Source organism: Hetaerina americana, unplaced genomic scaffold (assembly GCF_022747635.1).
Source record: "Hetaerina americana unplaced genomic scaffold, ioHetAmer1.1.p SCAF_15, whole genome shotgun sequence".
Classification (NCBI taxonomy): domain Eukaryota; kingdom Metazoa; phylum Arthropoda; class Insecta; order Odonata; family Calopterygidae; genus Hetaerina; species Hetaerina americana.
The window spans coordinates 13,067,813-13,093,760 of NW_027286625.1; the positions used below are offsets into that span (position 1 = coordinate 13,067,813).

Here is a 25,948-nt window from a genome sequence, read left to right on the forward strand (position 1 = left end):
ACCATTGAATATTGGATAGTATACAAATCTAACTTTGTAGTCATAAACGGCTTATTTTTCGAGTCGAATCCAGGAAGGCCTTATTCTCTTGGCAGTAAATGCAGTATTAAATCTATTGGCAATATGCGGGAGAGATATTAAAATTTTACACTCTGCGATATGCGCCAGTATTCGAAAAATAGCATACTTTTATCATGAACGACATATTATTTCCACGATATCATGTGAATTTCATGTGCCTCATGAAAGTATAAATTCATTTTCGTCTGAACTGAGGGAGGTGTTCAGCAATCATATTGTTCTTCATCCAGGAGCAAAAATATAAAATGGTGCCCAAACTTTTTAGGCCACTTATTTCGTCTGACCTAATGTACAGCTCAGTCTTGTAGGAATTAGCGTGACTTATAGCAGATATCACTATTTCCAAGTTACTTAAGATTAATGGATACTCGTATAGGGATACCCAAGAGACAAAATTTTCCCATGCAAAGCAAGAGTTTTAGCTAGTATTAGAGAACTCCTGCCTGTCATCAATTGTTTATTACTGCAAGATAAGTCGTGCCTTTCATGTAAGGTTAAAAGTGTATTCTAGAATTAAATGAATAAAGTACAATGGTCCTACTTCTGGGATACTCTACGACAAGAAAAATGTGCCTGATTGTAATCACCGTGAATCATTGGATCTATAGATCATCAGGATTTTTTGGCCATTTGAAATGAAATTAAACGGGAATGAAAAAACGAAATGAGAAATTGTCAGTTGTAGCGTTTCTCCATACACGTAGCAGTCACCTATTACGTAGCATTGGACTTGATCACTACCTACATAGCCTTAATTTTTAGATTCCTTAATGTTAATGAATTACGTGCCTTCTTTAAAATCCGATTTCTCAGCTAGCGTAAAAAGTAAAGTCTTGTGGCCAATGGTTACACATTTCTTTGCAATATTGCTGTTTGCTCGTTTAAATAATAATCCTACCTCTCTATATTTCTGGTGCCCTTAAGGTTGCATGCGTGAAATATAGCCAGATCTGCCTTCCCATTTTCGTCATATTTCAACCCGTAAATCCTTTGCCTCAGCTCCACTCCGACCCCTATCTTCTTTTCACTCTAGCTTCTCGATTCTGTGTGTGTGTATATATATATATATATATATATATATATATATATATATATATATATATATATATATATATATATATATATATATATATATATATATATATATAAATGTGTGTGTGTGTGTACACATACATAAATGCACTCGGGGAATGACCGTTATCTTTCTGGTCTTCCTTTCTCTCTCACCCTACTCCATTACATTCCGGTGCACGATGGGAAATCTTCACACGGGCCAAGGATCGCAGGCTATTTATGCTCCGCGCAGAGCGTTCGTGGGTCCGAGGGGGAATTGTAAGACGGGTGGACAGTGGGAGAGAAGTCTGTCATGAATACGAAACCTCAGATGGGTTGTTAAAATAAGGCTTCCCCCTTTCTTTTTTCATTTCATTGCACACGTTTAAAAAATGTAGCACATGCACAAAAGAGATAAGGCAGTCGTTCCTTATGCATTTTTTTAATGATTTCTCCGGAAATGGGGTCAACAGTGACAATTTATTCGTTCTAATGTAGATATAGGAATGAATGTTGTAACTTTGCCGCAAGTGCTGTTTTAGTATGTACTTGTACAGGTATGTATGCTCTGTGTGAATGCCTAATTTTCTTATAAGTATATAAAACACTTATGTTAGGTGCTGTGGAAAATATGTTAAAATCGATTTTGTTTATAGAGTTTCTAAAGTGACTGCTCTCACTCGTACTTCTTTACTTTTCAAGGTGTTGCTCTCTTCGAGAATCATACATCCGGTCACTCCGTTATGAGACACTCAGTTATCTGATCTCTTCCAGCGTATAGGGTTAGTGTATTAAATTAGCTTACTTGGCACTGTTTTACCATTTTTCCACGAAAGGAACACCTACATTAAGTTAATAATACGTGACCAGAGGTTTATTTTAGATTAATTGCAAAGATAGTAATAATAGAAAAGGCACACACGGAAGCATGACTAAATTATTACCATCATAAGAATATTATGTTGGATGATTAGTTAAAAAAGTGTTTTTACCGACTGCTCATTGAGAGGATAGTTACATTTTTAACCATAAAAGTCACATGCGGCAAGAAAGAATTCGTGATTTGGGGAATAAGTATGATTTGCTGCGTTCCCAGTTTATGCGCTTACCCTGTTATTGCCAATGGTAACGCGCTCCCAGATCAACTCATGGAACGCCTAGGATCACATTCGCTGAGGAACTAGATGTTCAAGGATCGTAATTGAATTTTCTCAACTTGAGTTTACGGTTCGGAATGACCTCCGGCATTCAGGGACCTTAAAACTCAATCATCCATTTTTGCTGCTATTGAGCTTACAATTCGCAAATACCTCCGAGTCAAAGTTACTTTACATCTCGAGGAAATTACGATGGCTAAATTTTCCGGCTGTTGAGGCAATGGTTGATATAGGAATTTTGAATTTTTGAATCATTTGTAAAATTTTAATTATTTATAATTTATGCCAAAAATCCTAGGCTACATATGTACACTTAGCGGATGGAGTAAAATATACTAAAATAGGGTGGATCAAATAAGGAACAAATGGAGCACGTTTATTTTTGGAATTGGTTCGGGTGGAAGAAAACGAAAGAGGATATTATGCGAAAGAACTACAATCTAGAGTGATTGTCGAAGAGGAATATAATAATGAGTAACAAGTGAGTAGAAACTTGAAGGGAATTGCAATAAAGGTAGTGTTGGGCATGTGATTCTTGGGGTATTTATTCGCGATGGATGCCTGGGAACTGGGATGATGGGCCCTCATCGCCCGACAACTTCTAAAATTCTGCGTGCGGGACGTGTTCCCCCAATCGACCGTGGCAATCAAATCTAAAAAGACATCATCCTCCAAGGTCCCCTCCCGCTCACTCATTTACTCCCACGTAAATATTCAGCTCCCCCCATTCCACAGTCCTGAGCTCCTATCCTCCTCGCCTCTCGGGCGTGGTTGAGATATTACGTCAGCTCAGTCCTCCCTCCCCTGGTTGAGAGTTGTGGGCTGCTGTTCTCGTGTGGAATTCACAGGTGGGGCTATGCTCCACAGTTCTCGTTCTCGTGCTGTGCGGTCTGTGGGGTTGCCCAGGGAGCGGAGAAGGGCATTGTTTTGAGAGGGGTGGGCTTGGTTGGATAGAGGGGTGGGGGCGAGGACGAGAGAGTGGGGTGGGTTCGAGGAGAGGAGGAGTGTAGAGTGGTTGCCCCCATCACTCCCGAAGGCGCGCGCGTGACTGTTTCTTCCGGCGTGCCGAGCCCACACGTTATCTCCATCGAAATGCCAAACTGTCATGTGGAGCACCCGCTCGTCACGCGAGTGCGTGGCTGGAACAGAATGGCTTCAAAGCGTTTCCTCTTCCCAGCTTAGGGCGGAGATGTCCTTATTCGTTGACATTGGGAAGGGAAAGAAATTCATACCCTTGAACCTCAGAAAGGAGGCTGATTAAAATCCTTGTTGGGGACCACGGAAGTGATAAGGATTGCAAAAGCTTTGTGAATGAGTGGTCTTCGGGTGTTCCGGGGGAATTTGAAAAATACCGCGTGTTGGCGTGCCGTATGTTTTTTCGGGAAAATCGTTTCTGGGGCTTTGGGATTGACGGAGGACATGAGTGGAATGATTGTTTACTGGCGCCTGCAATTGATGACACATTTACCATTGATTAATTTTTTACACTTCAAAAGTGAAGCAGATTGAAACGGTGTTGATATGGAGTACGGAAAATTTGTGTTTTTCTGTTTATATGGATTAAATACAAAACATTCATAAAAATATAAAAATAATTTTGTATCCATTCCACATATCTTTTTGTTAAACAACTTATTTTCAATGCAGCATTTCATTTTCAAGTAAGGATGACACTTGATGATTAAAATTGAAACCGGGTTGTATGGATACGAATTTTTATCCAATATTCGTAATTTCCACCAAGTGAAGGCTTTTAATTTTATCATTGCAGCATTGTATCAATAGCAATGGAGAATGTAGGATTCGATATGCTATTATGATGGGTGCCTTTGTGTAGTATTTTCTTACCACCACTCAAAAGAATAGTTCAATATATACATGTACGTGCTGTGAGTTTCTTCAATTTACTGATTTAAAGAAGGATCAATACAAATATTACTCCTTGTTATTTCAGTGTCTCCTTTTTATGGAAAAATAATTGAGACTAAGTTGATCGCCATTAATTTGAACCTAGTCTTAATTACTGAGGTGAACTTGGAAGGCCGAGATAATTATTTTCATCTCTACCGGTGTTTGATGGCATCTGAAATTGTATTACAAGGGGCAACACTACTTAAATACTGTGTCTGGGAAATCAATCGAAGGGAAGAAGTTGTAGTGCATTGCAATCTCCATTTTTAAAGGCGATTTTACAAATTTGAGTAGTGACATTTACCAGCGCAAATGTGCTGGAGTGCAGGCATTACCGATACAAATTAAGGCAGTTTGATGAAAATAATAGTCAATCAGTAATTTATGCAAAATAATTTTGTATTTTATAAGCGGTAGTATTGAGAGTAAATTGGTGCCTCATAAATATTTATTTATAATGTAAATTATATATTAACATTTGTATCTAATAATATCGTTTTGAATGAATGCTTACATTTTCCATTTCAATAATTATAAACATCAATGAACTTTTGATTTTTTCCTACCCAATATCTCACATGGTACCTCAAGAACGTGTTATTTCTCTGGGTTCAAGTCTTACAGAGAGATTCATGTGTCAATGTAAAGTCCATCAAAACATGTTTGACCTTCTACCTTTAAAGGCATTAATTATGTATTAGGCATTTTAATATTCTGTTGAAATTTTAACTGTTTTCATGCAGCCTAACCTCGAGTTAGTGGATATTTAAGGGTGCACATTTAGTGTCAAGTATTTAGTCAAATGCTGTAGTAGTTTGTCTCTACATTAGTGCATTGTGTTGAATCACCCCTACCGCACAGTACCTTGCAGGATACCATGTACATGTAGTGAATTAGAGGGGAAAATGCTTGAATATGATTGATGCATTGAATTTGAATACGATTGAAACGTTCTAGATTTGCATGATCATATATGATGGTTTCACGGTAAAGGAATGGCAATTTTAGCACCTTAAACGCCTCCACACGCATGATATATGGCTGAAATTTTCTCTAGTCAGTAATATTCTCTTCTATGTTTAGTATGACGACTGGAGTTGAAGTAAATTCCATCTGATTCCTCAGAAGATATCTTTAATTTTTACCAGAAATTTATGATCTGAAAAGTGAAGAAAAAACTGAAGAAAAACGCCAATTCGTAACGTAGGCTCAGCTATCCTTTCTTAAGTTTATCTTTATCATTTTATGCGCGCGTTGTGGCATAAATGCATGGTATAATTATTTTTCTTATAGGTGTTATTTACTGCCCGCGCCCGCAAAATTTCTGTCAGGGTTTTCAACCACCCAATCGCCAAAACCAAGTAGGCAAATAAACGCTTAGAGTCTACCATTGAGACGAAGGCTTTTACGGCCTCCCTCATACGGATTGAGATGACTAATCGAAGGTGTGGAGGAATGAGAGAATCCTCAAGGAAGTGCCCCAAGATTGCCGAAGTGTTGGCGCATCGAGGAGTCATCTCACGGGGGCGATGCATTACCACACAATCGGGGAAACAGACTTTTTCTGTGGAGGTTAAAGGGTTGGCTCCATTATTAGATCCACGAATATTCAAACGGACCACAGTAAGGAGGAATAAATATGCAGGCCTCATTAGGAGTGAGAGATGAATTATAATATGCTTTTTCGAGGCTTTTTCACCTTTCTTTGATAAGGAAACATATTTTATGCTGATTTTGAATTTTATTTTATTATAATTTAGCTGTCGCATACTTAATTATAATGCATTCAGATAAAATGCTGCAAGGTTAAAATTGAATTTATTCACCATGAAACGAATATTTTAATCAATAATTACTAGAAAATCCCCAAAACTCTTCTTCAGTTTTTGATAAGAAACATTATATACGGCTATTCTTGATTTTGGAAACTGACTATTCACATATTAATTCAGTATACGGCCATGTCTGGCAAATATATATGCTGGCATATCATCACAGTGCTGATTTCGGCCAAAATTTCACCAAAAAGCAGTGAGCAGTGTCAGCAGATGCATTATTGTGGGGCAAAAGTCATGAATTTTTTGCCGCAAATACGGGCCGTTTTTTTCGTATTGCTTCACAGAAACGGTGGTGAAATTGTAAGTAGTACTATGTATTAATCATTTGACCTTTTGGCAAGAACTGCCCTATGTCGTGCACTATGCGAAATTACAGAATTCCCGTTACTTTTTAACCACACGACATTTTTTGTGAATAGTATACTTATTGAGTTTTCTTTTGCCCTCTGGACACCACCAGTGGTCCATTCTCTTACTGGAATCTGAATAAGCTCTTCGGCTACTCATAAGGTTTCCGGGGGGTCGAACCATCAGAGCTGATACAACATCCACATACACCCACGTACACCACCCGAGCCGGGACTCGAACCCGCCATCTTTGGTTTAGAAAACGGTCGCGTTACCCATCTGACTAACTCAGTTGGTACTGTTGAAACAAATTAACTTGTCATTATACGGATATGTATGATTGACCACCCAGGGATTTGTAAACTGTTTCGTAACTTTGAGAAATAGACACCGGCAAATCTCCAGATTAAATAATACCGTGGAGTCCAAGCAATTTAGTGGCGTAATACTGAGTTTATAAACCTTATCCAGTATATAGCAAGCCTCCCAACTCCATATTTTCCGAATCTCGAAGCACAAAGACAATGTGTCTGTTTTCACTCATGCATATGCATTATGCCCTGGAATTTTGCAAAAATTCGTCTCCTCGATTCTCAATTTTACTATGGCTCACTATTGGAGCTCTCATCTGAGAGATAGTAGGAGAAATAGTAGGCGTAAAGCAGGTGATAAAAATTTCTATCAGAGGGCCAGTCATCCCAGCCCATCATCACCAGCTGAGTTATTTATTTGAGACCTGATTGAGTCTTTATTCGGGACCATTAGAATAAAACCCGTCCCACAATTAAATTCATAAAATAAAACAAAAAATCCAATTTATAAAAAGCCCCCAAAGGCACACGGCAGATATGATGGTTTACCTAAGCGGTGCCATCAATATTAAGATAACAATAATATTCTGTCTGTATTACTTTGTTCGGAAGATTTACTGTGACTCTCCTAATCAGATATATTTATCTGAGAAATAATTTTATGCATCTAGGACAATGTGAACACTCTAATAAAAGCAACCTGTCGTAAAGACAGAGCATATGCCGGACTTACGTTTTGGCTCCGCAGCTTTGGCGTGGGAATTGTTGAGTAATACGTGTATTGGAGGACGTTTTCGATCTAAAGCGGTCAACCTCTTTTTTCTCCTCGCCGTGCGTAGTGAGAAATGGTCTCGTAATATTTGCGTACATTATTCTTTAGACACGGTTGAGATTATAAATTACCCAATTTAACTGGTTTGATCGCGTTACATTTTATTCAGAATTTTGTTCAGTACGCTGATTAATCAGTATGTAAAGCTATGAGTCATTGAAGATCAAGGATGCGGTGCGAGTACATGGCCATCATTTGCAATCTGAAGACATTGGTAAGGTGAATCACAGTATTAAATATTTGCAATAGAACAATTCAGATGAAAACATCTAAGGATGGAATCGTATATGATTTACTCATGACTTTACTGTACTGTGGTTGTCATAATTCCTAATTTACTCCTCCGCTGTTATGGATGTTTTCAGCATTACTAACAACGAAAGTGGCAGTTATGTACTAATCGTCCATTGATGATAGGATATCAAACCAATAATACTTGTACAGCGCACTTTAAAGAAGGCCACATAAGATCATATTGGATTTTGTTATCTCCTGCAGTCACAAAATATATAATCATTACATTGGATTTACGTCATAAGTAAATTGTATTTTATTTTTGAAGCAAACTGCACCAATATTGTGCCATTGAATTAAGGCCTTTTGAAAAATATTTTTATTTTGGTATTTTTTCGCATATTTTGTATTTTTTCTTCCATCATTGTGGTTCAACATTTTCATAATTTTCATTCATTGTCAAATCTGCTCGTATATTAATACCTTACCTATTATATTCATAAGTGTGAAGTAATATCTTCTCGTTCCATGTGCGTGTGCATATTTAACGCAAGAAGAGTTCTAAAGCACTTGCTCTCTTTAAGAAATATCATTAGAAAAATTGTATAATTCCATGAAGGTTTTCGCCGTCACGGCTCATCATTGATTTAACTTTCACCCAACCTGGAACTCATTCGCCCCAATGTTCCGTAATCCGTCTTTTTCTAATGAGTGTTGGAAAGGTTTGTTGCGTATGAACATTCCCACGACACATTTGGGATCAAATCCTCACATTATCAAAAGATAATACTTAAATTAAGTTTGAAGTAGTATGCTTATGAACGGACAGAATTAATTATTATCATTCCATTATATCCACAATTACCATTGGTTCAAGGGTAATATAGTCTGATCATGGGAATTGAAATGGGAATATAGTCTTTGCAATTTCCAGGGAATAACCAATTCCCAAATCATACCCATGATTAAATCTTTGTTATTTCATGCTATCTATTTGCGATATAAATTTAATGATAGTATTTCATAATTTCTTATTTTCTAATTTGTAATCAATGGACGATAAACATTTGTTTATATTTGCAAATTTCGCGTTGATTATTATTGCTGTACCTGTTCAAATTCTTTTTTTCATGTATTTAAAAAACATTTTACGTAAAATTACTCCGAATAAGGATTTTTAACATTAGGTTATCGCATTCCTTTTTCCACTAAATATAATTTTCAAGGAACCAACTGTAAGTCCCAGCCTTAAAGAAATCATATTTATGGAGAATTTCATTATGAAATATCACATTAGAATTTCGCATACAATTAGTAACTTGAATGTTTACGTTTTATGTTGCGATTTTTTTCCAAAAAGATATTTCAGTATAGGGAATAGAGCCGTTCGAACACCAAGACGCAATTTTAATAGTGGTCCCTTATTCATCTAAAGCTATGTAGCAAAAATACATATTAATTAATGTAATCTTCCAATATATTCCTATACTTAAAAAGGAGTCATTCATTACGGAAAATCGCCGATGATCGCCCAAGGCTCTTGTGGAGCCTCAGAATCAATATTCATGAGTTGACCTCAATTGGGGAGTCTTGACTAAATTAGTTTCAAAATTTCAACTCTGGGAAAACCCATTATACACGGCATTGCCGGTTACGTGTGTGAATAACATAGTATGTACACATCTCCAGTACACAATAGCCAAGTTATAATTGTTATAGTATCACGACGCAACAAGGACAGTTGTAAATCATCCATACAATGCGAATGAGAATATAATTATAGTTTGTTAATGGACAATATTCATTCTTAATTACTTTCAAACCTTGCACCCACCTTAAGTTGCGTAACAATACAGAATCTTACTAATGTATGTCTTCAGTGCATTTAAATTTCGTTCGCACGGCCTCACTTTCCTTTTTTACTTTTAGAATTCAAAGTTTTCTGCAATAGAACGTTCGAGGTTCTGAAGCAACTCTGTCGTTTAAGTTTTGGTATGCCCAATGATGCTTTTCCCAAATTGGCCTACCAATTCAAGGGTTAAGTATAGGGTCCAATATTTAGATACTACCATACCAATACCAAATAAAGGTGAGTAATTGACAAAATGTCTGTATTTAAAACGGACTGGGTCCAAGTTTTCAATCTTTCACTGTTAAATCTCACACCTCTGGCATTTCTAATTTTTATGTTCTGAATTAAACTTTAATTAAGAGCAGTCGAGGCCTTGCTCACAAGAGAAGGATGAAATAAAAATCGATTTGCAAAGAAAAAAATGTAAGGGTATTTTCTTATGCTCATCATAATATATACTTCCATCTAATGACGGTGGTGCTTTTTCCTCTGTGATCTTTTCCACGAATATATGTTTTCCGCCTATGAATAATATAAAACCATAAACACAGTAATCAACCCGAAGGTTGGTTTGGTAGGCGATGGTAGAGTTCATCCAGTACTAAGCCCGACGGCGTGTGAGATGCACATATCAGGGTAGGGTGGTCAGTTCCTTTCCCTGTGCCGGTTATGGTTTCCCAGGAAGATCTGATACCCGAAAAATCACATAGCTTGGGTGGAGCTGCATGTGCCCAGAGACGTGCCCGGAAATCGAACATTCGTCTTTTTGATTGGCGTAGTTAAAAACATTAACGAAGTTGCTTCGTAATTATATGGATGAGAAGTTATGCTCTTACCTACTCATTCCCAATATGGTGTTCTTATTTCTTTAAAATCATGTTATATTGTATTTTCTACTATTGTAACTATGTATCTACTCTAAACTTTCTAATACTCTTTCATGGAATGCTTTTGGAATACTTTCATGAAAAACGTGAATTTTTATCGAACGTTTCTGTAAAAATTATAAAATTGTGAAAAGGGCAGTTCCTTTTGGGTAAAAATTAATTGACGCAAATCAAAAACGGTTTTACTCAATCGGAGCATTGAAAATTTGTATGGAGCCTTCAATTTGGATGCTAAATTTATAGGATAGGTATTTACACCAGATGAATACAATTAATTGAAAGGGATTCTGTAGCATAAATTGTCATAGAATGGAAAAATGCCTGTTTCGCTTAAAATATTTTTGTCTCTTTCTTAATTTCGGTATTTCAAATTCTTAGCATTCAGTACATCGATGAAACCCAATTTTAGTAAAACCTCTTTCGCAATTAGTATATGTACTCAACACTTATCTAATAGTTATATTCCGAGTACTTTGGTGTCTTTACCAAACCTATTTTCCTACACCAATATCATTTAAATGAAATATTCTTGACCTAGAAAATTCTGCAAAAACATTCCATCTTATTGTCTTTGTCTTATTCGACAATTTTGCTTTAAACATAAACAAATCTTAAACTCGTGGCATTTTCATTAGCGGAGCATTTCATTCAAAGTCTCCCTTTAAGTTAAGCCTCATGGGAGCAGTTATAGTGGATTATCCATATATTCAATTTCACAATAAAATTTTAGCCTGTGAAACTTCACTTTCACATCCGTGCCCAGTGGGAATCTTTGACTACTAAAGCTTTAGAGAAAACGAACGATCAGACGACTCTATCCAAAGAAACGTTTCTAGCGGCACAGCTTCGTGCTTGAACGTGAGCTTCCTACGAACCTTATTTCCGCAAGGCTTTTTCTTAATTAATTTTCAACTCCATCTTATTTTTCCCTCATGGCTCTATGACATCAGAGCGCTACGAAACTATTATAGGTTAGATGTATGCCAACCAATGAGTACCGACGTATGTCGCTAACTATGCAGAGTATAAAGGCTTATGAAGTAGTACATATATATGTAATTAGGGTATATAACCAACTAGGTAATCAACCGGAAGATTTGTTGTTTAATGATGCTGAAAGCATACGTTATACACAGTCCTACTTTCTGTGAAATTCACAATCCAGGTATCGGAGCCATTCGTTTCCCTGAGACATCTTTCGTTTCCCAGATAATTCCTGAAGCGAAGATACGAGAAAATTACACAAGTTCGTGTATCCAGAGGCACCATTCGGTTTTGAAACTAGGAAGCTCTTTTACTTGTAGGTGACTTAGTTGCATGGTCTTCCATATCCTATCCACATACGCCATGATGATACATGTACGTGTGCCTGTAATTTCAGTTTATTGGGATTTAATTTGATACCAGAGGTCTATTTTTTCTAATCTTTATAAAAAGGACTTTGAACAGTATTAAATGTGCTTGAATCGAATCATTTTTGGAATAAATAGCTGCTGAGTACGATGACTAATAAATAGCACAGGGGATTGAGATCCCATAGTAACTCACCACAACCTCATGTCAAATGGAAAAAAATGTTGGTTGGGTAAAGCATGACATTTATCGAAATTTGATTTAATTTACTTCGTGTTTTTAAAGGGAATGCGCGTACCAATGACAGTTCTGCCTCGGGGTGTCTGGGAGAACATTATATAATTGAGAGATAAGAACAAATTACAAGTACTTATTGTTTTTCATTCAGTGATTTACAATGAGAGTGAACTTGTTGGAACGGCAATGGAATCATATTAACATTTTAATATTAGTTTAGAAAATTTTATATTACATTTGCGATATTTTGTTAAGGAATTGTATATTTACTTGTAGCTGTGAGAAATGGGCACCTGGTGGCAAGCTCTCTTTTCGTCGCCCCGTTGATTCTAGTGGCACCAGATATGTTGGGGAAAAAGGACGATCCTATTTCACTTGTCTGTTCAATCAGCTGGCTAGGAAGATTGCTGGTGAAATGGAAGGCCGTGAGTTTAAATTCCTTATAGCCTTTTGATTATATGTTATAGTGCTGCAATTGAGGTTTTTCTAAAAATATGCAAGGTGGTCTCAGGTATTTAACTACCTAAGTATGCTGCGTACCTGTGTTATCGAACCATTTTAATTGCTTCACAAACGGTAACATCAGTTAAATAAGAAACTAAAAACGAACGCAAAGTTAAACTCATCAATTACTGCTACAGTTGTTTTGCCATCAACTATGGGATGTTTATTGATGGGATTTTGGATGTGTGCCTTTAAGAGAGTTCTTTAAGAAAGTTTTCTAGAAGCGCACCAATTTATTTCATAACTCCCTGCCCTTATGACATCGTTTCCTGTTTTGTATTTTAAGATGATCCTAAGTTTCTTCCTGCGCTAACTTCCAAGTTTCCCTTTTCCGTTCCGATTGTGGAGGGTAAATTAAGAATTCGGAAATGGAGAGGAAAAATAATATACACATTATGTATTGTCCTAAAGGTGGGAAGTATCTCAAGGCGTTTCGTAAACAATTCCACTTCCACTCTCCCCTTCCTCAACCTCTGCCTCTTTCCTTCCCCCGGCGGAAATACGGCATGAGCCACCATTTCTAATTTTGCGACGTTTTCGACACGCTAGGCCTGTATGTCCGGATAATAGATATATAGTATGTATCAGTTGGCTTCAGAACGTCTTAGATTTCTTCGCCACCGTGCCGGAAGGGAAACCGACAATATTTTTAAGGAAACCCTCAAAATTCACTCCATCTGAAGTTGTCATGAAGGCTTTTCACTTCTAATCTTATTTCGGCGAAAATTGAGTTTTAAACTACGTGAGACTTATTTTCAATGAAAACTCACTCATTATAGAGATTTCGGTTGTCATAACGATTGAATGTTTTCTCGTGAGTCTGTTCATGTGAAGCAAGTGGTTTTCGTGTTTATTTAAACCTTTTGCAGTCAACACCACTCGGGGTTCGTTAAAAAAAAGTGGGCATTATAATTAGTTATTTCCAGGAATTGAATACAGGAATTTGCTGTTTTTATCGTTCATATTTGGAGTCTAATTAACTTAAATACTGTTTCCGACTAGACCCAGACGCGAATCAGATTTTTTTGCAGTAGATGGACTCTGTATTTAACAGTATATCCTTAAGTACCTGCATTTCTGAGTGCTCCTTGGCGTTTCTTTCTTCAGCTGTGATCAATTTGTAGGGAGATACAAACATCTTCTAGAAATGCAATACTAGAAGATGGAAACATCTTCTAGTAACTATGTAAGCGTATATTTAAAGTACATTTGATGGGCAACAAAACTTAAAGATTTTTTACGACTTCGATATACGTCATTGCGTTACCATTTTTCATTCGTGATGATTTCGATTATCATTAATAAAAGGGAATTTTAAGTTCGTATAAGGTAATCTCTCATTTTTATTGACTCTGTAATGCTACATGAAATCACTCAAATTAATGCTTGAGGAAAAGGAAAAAAGGTGTAATATTATTAATCAGAAATAAAATTTTATAAGATATAATAAAAATTGAGTGGTATTCTAGTGAGTAGAGAGCTGAGCCACTTACCCAAGGTCCCAGATTGGAATCATGCAATTTATTCGGTGCGATTTTCTTGTTTATAGAATTTCGTGAGAAACCAAATGGTGGTACGAGGGTACCCTGAATATATGGATTTCACGCATCCATAAGGCTTAGTTCGTGAGCTCTTACCGTACCCATTAAAACCAATCCCTGGGTTTGATTACTCTAGTGCTGGCCGATAACAATCAAATCCCATGTACTCTAAACATTAATATTTTGGTTTTAATTAATCATTTTTTATCCGTATGATGCTTGGTGTAGAAAATAGATTGGTAGTTTAGAAAAGGCATTTATTCCATTTTGGTGGCTCGACCGTGCTATGAAATTGAACTAAGAGGCGAGTGCAGAGGTTACATGAGCGCCTCATCAGGTGGCATTTATATCTTCCAACTGCCATAATTTTTCAGTAATCCACAGTAATAATTTGTCTTTAAGGCCTAAAGAATTATCCGAGCATAATTCGAAAAATCCGACTGCCAACCCTGAAATCCGACTCTCTCCGTTTCTCCCCGAAGGCATTAACCAGTTAAGTCAACGGAAAGAGCCTCCCCGAAGACCGCGAGCGTGACGTAATAGAATTCGTCGAGGTTACACTTTGACTCACGCGTCTGCTCTTCTCTCTACCCTTCGCTATGCGTTTAGCTTGCGTGTGCGGTCGACTTCAAATCTGAGCAACGACGAGCCTCTGCCGGTAACTCGGACGTCCTTGTTCGGAGACGCGGTCACTGGCCAAAAAATATCATCCGTTGTGATAGTGGACTACGGGTCGAGTGTCCGAATGGAATATTGTATGAGACCACATTCATCGATGCATATAAATATAGTCATTGTTTTGCAACACATAGCAGTGGTGTTCCGTCTCCGTGAGTGAGCCGTAATGCCGTTATGGCTCATATTATTTTTTGGTAATACTCTGTCTGACATGAGAAAAAAATCTTGGCCTCGGCGGAAAAAGATTTTGTCAGAGGATTGGCCTAATTTACTTGTACAATGCTTCATATGTAATTATGTTACCTGCTATGCTACTGATAAGATGAGCTCAGCACGTTGACTAGTATACTGACACACTATACCCTGGGTCCGACTTCTGGTATCGAAAGCAGTAACCCTTTCATTGCTATTCCGTTCTTTCTCGTACTATGTTCATGATACTCAAGGGCATTACCCCATGCGTCTGAAAGGATTTTAAACACTATCCCCCTTAAAGTCTTTCTTTGTATGAGGAGAAATTCTGATTCAGTGTTTTTGCCCTCATCTTTACTTTTTCCAATCCTTCCTTGCACTAATTATCTGTCCTACTTCAAAAATTCCAAATATCTCGGAGGCTGCGTGCCTGTTATATTTGTCATTGAAATTAGTCCGCTGATGTTGACATTTGTATTTGAGATTACGAATAAAATTGTACGAAAGTAATTAGGTGATACCTTATTCAATACTGCTGGTACCATAGGGCCAGAGATTTCCATTCGGTGCATGATATACCGTGCTGGAACCATTCTAAAAAGATTTTAAAATGGGCCGAGATTATCTGAGAAGTTATTTATCAACGCAGTTCATAAAGCCTGAATCATGGAGAAGGGACTGGAACGAATTGAATAAATTTAATCTTTTCACAAAATTTTGTCGTTTACAGCATGGTTTCACACAGGGATAGTATACGCATTTCGTATCTCGAATTTTAGAATTATTATTGTTTTATTTTTAGTCGTCTATCAGTCACGGTAGGTTTTGGATGCAACAATTTCTCTGCTAGCTCTGCTATATATCTAAATCCCACGCAACAAAGTGCTAAATAATAATCTAAAACCTTCATTACAATAAACCATTCTTGAAATCCACATTCTTTCTGCCAAACTGCCGGTTCTTTTCCTGCCTTTCCGCGTCTACTCAAATTCTAGTCTACCACAGTTTTCAAGTCTTTGCTGTCCAATGTACCCTGAATTCATTTTCATGCCTTCTTTGAATTTTTTATTATTAGCAGTAGAAAATGAATAAACACGGCTAAAATGTGAAAGGGAACCTAATGAGTAGTTCCTCTGGGCTTAAGAAGATTATTTTTGGTATTCTACCGGCTGAGGTAGGTTTAGGATGGAGACAGACTATACAATGGATTGAAAGATTATTTATATTAAAAAAAAATAACTTTGAGTTCTTATGGCAAACATGTATATGATACAAATTAATCCTTAGGCTTCCGCGACGTCTACATGATGAAGGATCCATGCTGCTTTCGATAATTGCCGTCGCGTAGGTGTGTTGATGGACAGCTGTTTAGCCCCCAGTCCTGTAGGCGTAATAGTTGTCCATCAACACCTACGCGATGGTAATTCCCGGAATCAGCATGAATCCTCCATATGATACAAATACTTATTATGATTCACTTGAAACTAAATTGTAATATTTTATACATATTTTTGAGTAAAACATTATTAAAATTTAATATACTTCGAATTGAAATTGTAGGTAGTACCAGTAATTGGGTTGCTCAAATGGTGTATTGCGACGTACACTTAACCAATGAAATTCAACCACATACATAACGTTGATGGCTGGGGCGGGATTCGAACCCGTGACCTTCGGGGTAACCAGAAGCTGTGCGTTACCCAAGAGGCTAATGCCAGGCTTCCCTTTTCCAGAGTGTCGTTTTATTGCTCCTGGAGTGTAATTTTCCTTTCGGCGTCGCTTGGTGTTTTTCTTATTGGAGGCATAAAACTATACGTGCACACTTCAATACTCCTTCCCTCGGGTTAATATGTGGGGAACTTTTATCGTGGAGTGCAAGAGGTCTGTTAAGGGGGAGTAGTGAAACCGAGAGTGAGTTCAACGACTTGGTTTTGCGAAAGGAATACGGCGAACCCTCCCCACCTCTCTTCGGGCGGATGGAAAAGCGGGGCTTTTTTGATCGAAGGCCGTGAAAATCATCCGGATCTACTAAAGAAGACTCCTTATATGAGCACGGAAACTTGAGAGGAGGCGTAGTGGAATAGAAGTCGCGGTCGGAAGCGCTTTCTACTGCATGACAAAAGCCATGGCAAGTCGAGCATCCCTGTTTGGTGTTTATGCAAAGTCATCGCGCCACCTTTCATTGTTTACGCCTGTGCTTATTTCACCTTGGGGATGCGGCTCCTTTTTTACGCTCTCCCGCTTTCATTATTCTTGGAACGTCGTCATTTTAAGTTTTTCATCCGTTTGAGATGCGAGACCGCAAGTTGAGGATCTAAAAAAATATGCGAGACTCCTGTTCTCTTTATATGTGGTGGGTCCTGGAGATTTTTAATCCTCATTAGTTTCAAGGATTCGATAGGTGGGTAGTTTTCAAACACTGCCGGTTCGTCGATTGCCATTTATTTGCATTTAAATATGATAATTATTAGTATATCATATACATTCGTACATTCACGTTTTTGGTGGACCATGTGATGTACAGTAATACTTCATAAAATTCGATTTTTCATTCCCGGTAAAACTGATGGTTTTGTAGTCTCGTTACATGCGTTGACACACGCTGTGGTGTTTTACGTACCGTTCATTTTGGTAGGTCGCCCAACATTGTAAGATATCACCCTCATTCATCGTTATTATTTTCCATTCTGAATTTAATATGAAGTGCCTATTTATTTCGCGCATCAAGTCGGACCGTAAGTTGTTGAGAAATAGGATTGCGTTTTTTTAAAACTTGAATCTTGTAAATATTGTTTCGCTGTTTAAAAAATTGAAGATAAAAAAGCTAGGAACCTTGAAAATACTAATATTTTATGGCGTCATCGAAGAAAACAATATTATTCCCGAAATCCCCTTTATTTCCTTTGAATTAAAAAAATATAAGGCCCTTAATATTCGAATTATGTAGTTTCACTGTCGGGTATTAGCGAAATGTTGAAAGACGTAATATTTTCTGGAAAAATAGCACATTGTTAAATTAAGAGCTTGGCGCTGCCATGGTCGAATAGGAAATAATCAGCTTAGATAAAATGAAACGTAAAAGATAAATACACATTTCATGTTTAGTCAAAAAACCGCTCAATATATGATTTATATATCCATGTATGTGTATGAATAATTGTTTATATGAGCACATACTATATATACTAAAATGCATTAACAAATTTTTTGTATGCATGGCTAATACCTTAGCACCCCATCCGCTAGCTCGTGCTGCGGCTTGCGGGTATTGTGTAGATGACGATGAAGCTGGGTTTTATTGTAAAGGGATGCAAGAAAATGTGGTTACTTAAAGACGAAAATTTAACAATTTAATCCAACAATCGAGCAATAATGTACATGGACATTTAACTGTATTGTGGACATGACCAAATATATATTAAAATTAAAACTTGAACCTTGAGATGTGTTGTTTAGATTTAGAATTGCTTTGAACACTTATTCTCGAATATTGATGTGCATTTTAAACGTAAACATAAGGGGATTCTTCGAGATAAATTTAATATAAAAAGGGCTCAACTCAATCGATAAATGTTATTAAAAATAGTTTGCGAGAGCGTGATTCTTATTTGATTCCTTCTTTAGATTAATGTATTCGTGTGCCCGAGGAGTTTATACTCCCGAGTCAGCTGAGTAAACATCCCTCTACAATTAGCATGAACGATTATCATTATAGATACACCGATTATTTTTACTCTCGTTGTCCAAATGTTTTTATAATTTCACACGGCCGTATAATTACACAGAATATACTCTTTCTAATGCTATGAATTAAAATAATAGATAAATAATTGTAGAAAAGTCGGAAATTCTTTCTACGTCATAAAAATAATTGATGTGTAGGAATAACTTGCTTTGCTTCCTAATGATGCTGATGAAAAAAGATTCGCTGTTTCTTTTTTAATTACGATTTGTGGTAGGTATATGGCAAGTGTAGAGACTTAAATGAATCGAATTTATTTTAATGCAATTACATCCGTTATTGCATTTTAAAATGCCTCGTCAACCAGAGGCTTACAAAGTCGCTGCCTTGCTTCCAGTTACTGTTGTTTCACTATTTTCCGTTGATATTTTGACCCTCTGCACACCGTTCAACGAACATGACGTGTTACGCAACTATTCAGAATTATTCCTTTTGAGCCCCTCGCATTCACGGCATGCCGTATTGCCCGTCGTATTACGGAGCTATTATGCCAAGGAGTGAAAGAGAAAAGGCCAAATGAGACATCCAATGATGGCTTTGGCTGACTTGCGAACGGGAAATTCTGCTTTGTCGAAAATTCCATCACTATTATGGATTCTGGGCGTTTCATTTGTCTAGTTGTTTTTCGAGGTCACATGGTGTTAATTTCATAGTCAATCACGGATCATATGTGATTTAAGAGTACACATGCGTCCATTGTGTAATGCTATGAGTGTTATTTACATCTCCATAAATACAATTTCCCGCAAGCCGCTGTAAGGGCGTGTGGTGGGTAGTATTCGGTTACCAGCTATATGCGTAGAATTATTATTTAATATATACACTTGAATATATTAGCTCATAAACAAGCACACTCGGTGCACATACATGCCTATGTACATCATGCAATAATCGTTGGACTTGACTAATATGTTTATATTTTGTATTTAACGTTATTTAATTTTTCCGGCTCTTAGGATCAATGTTGTTATGATTGCGTGTCGTGCAATGGAAGAACGAATACTTGAATGTGTCGCGGTTTTGGCTTCTATCTTTCTTATTGTATCTCTTTCGCCAAATATGTTAACATATTTTGGCATAATTATTGCCTTTGTGGGGAAATAAAACTGCTTTCCTGTATCTTTATGAAAGTATGTATGTTTTAAGTCTGAACAAACATTTTCTCCCATGGATCCAAGATACTTGCCGCGTATTCTAAATGTCGCCTAACTAAAGCAGAGATCGTAATACTTTTCTCTCTTGCTTTTTCATCACACTTTCACGCAACCCGTGTAATGAAACTTCTCCTATACTGACCACCATATTCTTGTGATTGGTGTACCCCATGAAAGGTTGGATGTTAATGTAACTGACAAAGTATTTGAATGTGCGCGTAAGTTACACATGTAAAAGAATATTCACTAGTGCAATTGTTTTTATAACCAAATTGTAAACAATAGCTTTGCTCCTTCGTTCTTGAAATGGCTAGCACATGAGGGGGAAAGCGAGGAGTGACAGCGATAAGTGAATGCAGGTCAGTACGTACGTTAGTCAACAGCTCGTGGTTCGGCCATTTGAAGAGGGGTTCGGTGAATTGGGTTGCGCCCGTGAAATCGGTGGCACTCCGCGGAATGTCAATGGGGCCATGCCTAATTTTAGATCTGCGGACGATCATTGTTCGGCTTTGTCTTCCTCTTGGGTTTGAATTTATTAGCCTCGAATGTTTAGAAGGTCAGGGTGACAGAGCTTTGACTGTAGCAGGAACAATACATGTCTACGAATATTTGCAAGAGACGCTACTGATTCTAATTTTCGAAACGAAATATTACAATATTTTCCCGAACGTATTAATCGCTCATCTGGTGTGAATAGGGCCTAGTGATGGGCGGAATATGTAAATTAATCCAGTTTACCAGAAGATCTATGTCGGAACATTAATGCGCAGTGCATGCAGTTTTGTTTCATGTTGTAAAATCAGTGGGTAGAAAAAAATTAATTAAAATTACCCTTGTTGTAGACAACACGTTAACAGGTAATGATGATGGGCATGTACAAGAGAATGTAGGGAAGCTGGAAGAAGAAAAAGAATGGATATGTGGATGCGTATGATGAGACAAAATGAGCTGAAAAGGAAGATAGAGGGCAATCTATGTTGGTCAGAATTAAATTGAAAGTACACGAAGATATTCAACAGTTTTCAGTGACCGTCCAAAACCTGACTCTAATAATGGAAGACCTATAAGAAGCAGATAGTCATGCATTTGGAAATAAACAAATATTTTAAATGCGCTATTTGTGCTAACCTGTATTACTGTAATTACTTGTCTCTAAGTCTTTTGTCTTCTGTTTATACAGTATCGATAATTTCCGATAGTTAATATCAATTTAAATGAGTTTTATCGTATTTTCTCTATTTGCACGCATTTGAACGAATCAGGAAAATCAGCACAATAATATTAATTTTACAAATAGATTATTTTTAAACCATAGGTAGTTGTTAATTTTTATTTTTAACCCTTCACAATACCGCATTTGAGTGTTTAAGATTCTCTTCTGGTTCAAATCAGATCTTACATGTATTTTTATTAACGCAAGTTAAATTTCATGCTCACGATTTATGTATTCTGGTATATATTTGGTTAAAGTATGAATTTTATTTGCAGGCCGCTCATGATTTGCACTCTCGCGTATTAAGAATGTATTTTCCTGCGGTGTGTTTTTCTCAAGGGATGAATATTGGATTTCTTAATTTTTGCACATTAATGCGACTGCAATTTGGTTATAGCTGACGACCTATAGGAGTATAAAGTACGAGGGCATTCATAACAATTGACTCAAAAGAAAAATTCGTGTCTTTCCAGCAATTGTCATTACGGAATCGAACAAGTAATTTTTTACCTAGAGCTGATAAGCGTGTTCGCGCAGAGCATTTCATCGGAATTATGGGTTGCTTGTCGTGATTTGTTAAAATATTTGGTGGTGCGCTTATGGTGTGAATTTTCCCTTCCATGAATCATTGACTTGATTTTTGAAAATAGACTTACAGTGAAAAATTGGTCGGTAGTGGAGAAAATGTGGCACAAAGTTCATACCAGTACACATGTGTAGTCTGGGAAGTTCGCATGGACGAATAGTACATCCAGAGGTCAACAATTTCAGATTGCAAAAATCACTCGCTTTGACCGGGATACACTCTGAAACTGTTGCATTGTAATGCAAATTTCGCGGATGACTCCGTTAAAAGTTACTGTCGCGGGTTATCCCGCAGTTTCTTGGAACCTCAAGAAATTCCAAAAGTATTTTTCGCCGGACAGATCATTTCATATCACCTCCTCTGGTCAGATAAAACCTATCGACATTACTCTTCTATGAGTAAAAGATAATGATTAACACCAGTAAATACGTTACCCATATCAAACCACAAAAAAACGGAACGAATTTCATTCAATTTCATGCTATGGCATGTAGGCGCAATAGCTGTCCGTTGCTCATGAGCGAAACCACCTACTACTCAATCTTCAGCCCGAACTACACGTGGAACAGTAGTTTCAAGATACTCCAATTTGAAATTTGGGCTAGGTTTTCGTCCTAAACGACACCAAGGTATTTTTCAGAAAGTCTCCTCAGGAGTGGTTGCTGAATCAACCCTTGACCGATTAAACGCGCGGACCCTTCCTTCTTTCAGTAAAAGGCCGAATGGTCGATTGAATCAGCTGCGTCAGTGCCGAAACCGCGGAATCGGCGATTTGGATCGCCCTGAACGTCCCACTCTGGAGTCACCTGTCCGTAAAAGTTGAGGATGGATGGATGAGTATCATTGGCCTGTCCTTGCAGAGAGCGGTGAGGCGAAGGAGGGGGCCCTGGCCGTCCGTGGGTAGACCTGCTGACAAAAGGGGGAGGGAGCGTGAGTGGGCGGGCGGGACAGGAGGGAAGGGTTAGTGGGTGGGATCGGTTGGCCAGGGTGTTGGGCAAATGGAGGGGAGGGGGAGCGGCACCATCTCTGCCCCATCCCATCCAGTCGTTCGGACTCCCCGCGTGGCCTTATATAGGTTTGGAGGAGTCGCTGCGTATTTCTCGCAGCACTCGGTGCGGCGTCACTTGAAGGAATTATATCGGGTCCGTGTGACGCTGAGATTCTCTCAGACGCAGTGCTAGGTTGCTCACTAGAAATTTTATGATTATGACTTGCGCCCCGGATCTCGGAAGCCCCAAATTTGGAGAAAATGATGCAAATATTGCGGTGTCGATTGTGAATCATAATTTGAAAATGATCATTTAGCTACAAATGATCACTTGCATGCCCACAAAGCCTACAAAATAGCACTATATATTATGAGATTAATTAAAAATTGTCTATAGGGGCCCCCAATATTGTGTTTAGGGTGTCCTGGAGATTTGAATCCCTCATTTCCCACGCAAGCACCGAGGAGAATGACTGCGTTTCCTTCTGTAAAAGGGTAGTGGACATTTTAAATTTGATTTCTAGTTCACTTCTGAGAATTCGGTCAGGCTCGATATAAAGAAATATTTTTCGTCTTCTGTGATTTTCTAGACAGTAGTTACGAATTTAAATAGATGCAGAATTTAAAGAGTTATTTCTTTTTCGTAGAAATGTGCGACGCAGCTATGTATTCTGGCGCTGGGAAAACTAATTACGCGAAAAATAATTCTCATTGGAAAGATTTTCCTCTCACAGAACTCCTATTCACGTCCGCTTCTAATGGGTTACTGCCCCTAACAAAGAATTTGGTCTCATCAATTTTTATTATGTTCAGCAAAGTTTCTAGCTTTTATTCGCAAATGTTCTCTTTTATACGGTTAATATTATCAATAAAATAACTTAACCAACAGTGACAAATAATATAAAGTAACGTTACTATTTATTTTAACATTGAGGCTCTTTTTTAACCAGAATGAGACTTGACTTGCTTTAATATTGCAAAGCTGAATTACGGCAGTTACTCTCTCCGATGCTGATTTGTCATTCGTTCCTTTCATCAGGTGTTTGAGGGTTTCTTTAGGTGCACTTCTATTTTTTATTTTACTTTGCTGAAAAATTTTATTTGGGATTCTAAATCTTTTAGTTATCCTGTTAATTTTATTTATAAGTACATATAACTTATAAATAACCATATAAAAGTATGTTATTTCTTCTTAAATCGTTATCAAAATAAAGGTAATCAAAACTGTTTGATGGAACATTTTGATGTTGAGATTGTGTGAAAGAAGAAATACAGTACCAAAATATAAAATTTAAAGAAAAACATCAAATTGCTCGAAAAAAATCTTTCATTAGCTTATCGTTTGGTCTCTGATTAATTTAAGAAACGTTGAAATATGTTTGTATGGAAACATGGAGGGCAGAAATTACCTTACTGAGTTTCCGACTACTATGTTGGTGAATTACTAACTTTGATCATTAAATGACACTCACCAGAAGGATCACTTTCCATCTCGCTCAAAATAAACGTTATTTACCGTAGCTTCAATGAGGCAGTAGAGAACTCAGGCTACTCACCTGTGAAGAAAAAAGATTATAGTTAGGAAAACGTGTATGAAAAATAAAAAGCGTTGATATAACCTCGACGAAATTGATATACTTAATTTTACTTATTGTTTAGAATTCAATTTTCGAACATTTTTATACATTATAGAGCTGAGCTTGTCTATTTAAATAATTGCCATGGAATCATTTAATGCCAATTTAATTGCTTTCGGAACACCTAAAAATAAGAAAAAAATGATAAGGGCATGTAATCGTGTTTCCACTTGTCATTGCACCAACATAAGTGCGTACTGACTCACTACTACAGATCGGAAATAATTATTTTCTGCATCGTATATATACTATCTTTGTTTTTAACTGAAGGCGGTTATGGCATAAACGTTTTTAAAATGTGGAAAGTTTCCATTTCTCCGTTAAACTCAGTCGTTGAGTAAGTTGTCCATCGGGCTCCATTAGTCGATACGTGTTGCCAGAAATGATTTACTACTGCCTCAGAGATAATGCGTGCGTAAAAGCATGAGCAGTGTTGTCTTCACGCATCCGTGCGTGGTTTCATATATATATATATATATATATATATATATATATATATATATATATATATATATATATATATATATATATACACATATACATACATATATATATATATATATATATATATATATACACACATATATATATACATATATATATATATATACATATATATACATATATATATATATATATATATATATATATATATATATATATATATATATATATACATACATATATATACATATATATATATATATATATATATATATATATATATATATATATATATATATATATATATATATGAAAGTAGTGATCACTCATTAAAGAAAAATATAATATATATTTTTTTATGTTTTGGCTGTTTCCATTCTCAAGCGCATATAGCACGTCAGAACTTATTTAAAAATTATATGATTCAATAATCGTCTTTATACCGCAGTGTTTCTGCAATAAGTGTTAGGCATTGAGTCGACATAATTATTTTGATGATACTTGATGTAGGAGGCCTTTTACTGTTAGTACTTTACAATTTATTGAAAAATTGTCAATTTATTTCTTTGAATGATTTTCTTGCTTTCTCTGACAGAGAAAGAAAATCCTTTGCAGACTCCTCTCTTGCCTTGCTTCAATAATTCTGGGTAGTTGGTAACCGTAAAAAGTTGTGTATTTAGAAGAGAGTTGGGTTTCGGGAACAATTAAAAATAACCTACACTCTGATATTCATGTAACGAGTCAACATACAGAAAGAAATAATAAATCAACGGCCCATGTATTGAAAGGACTTGCATCAGCTGACGGATATATAGTATTGTGTGAATTCTCAGATTGTTGAAATGAAATGGGTATGGTTAATAAAGAAAAGAAAGTAACAATTTTACCCTAGATAAGTTTAACAGCAAGACCCGGTTTCGATGTATTACATCGAAAATTGTTACTATCTTCTCTTTATTATGTTCGTATTTCGACACTTCACGCCTGAAGCTACTCAAAATGGGTTTGGTCTTTGTGATCCTTGAGATTATCCTCTAAATTCCTCCTATCAATACAATTTTACTCCCATGGTTGAATCATATGCTCCGTAGACATTGATGTAGGTAGGCTTATGTGTAGGAATTGGAACCGAGCACCTTGGGATATTACGAGGTTTGAATGATATCTAGCGGCGA

At 36.9% G+C, this 25,948-nt stretch overlaps 1 protein-coding gene across 1 annotated transcript in view; it reads right to left on the reverse strand.

The window, feature by feature from the left end:
• The window catches only part of LOC139686811 (uncharacterized), a 100,225-nt gene that overhangs the window by 17,551 nt on the left and 56,726 nt on the right, over positions 1 to 25,948 (reverse strand). The window lies entirely within an intron of this gene.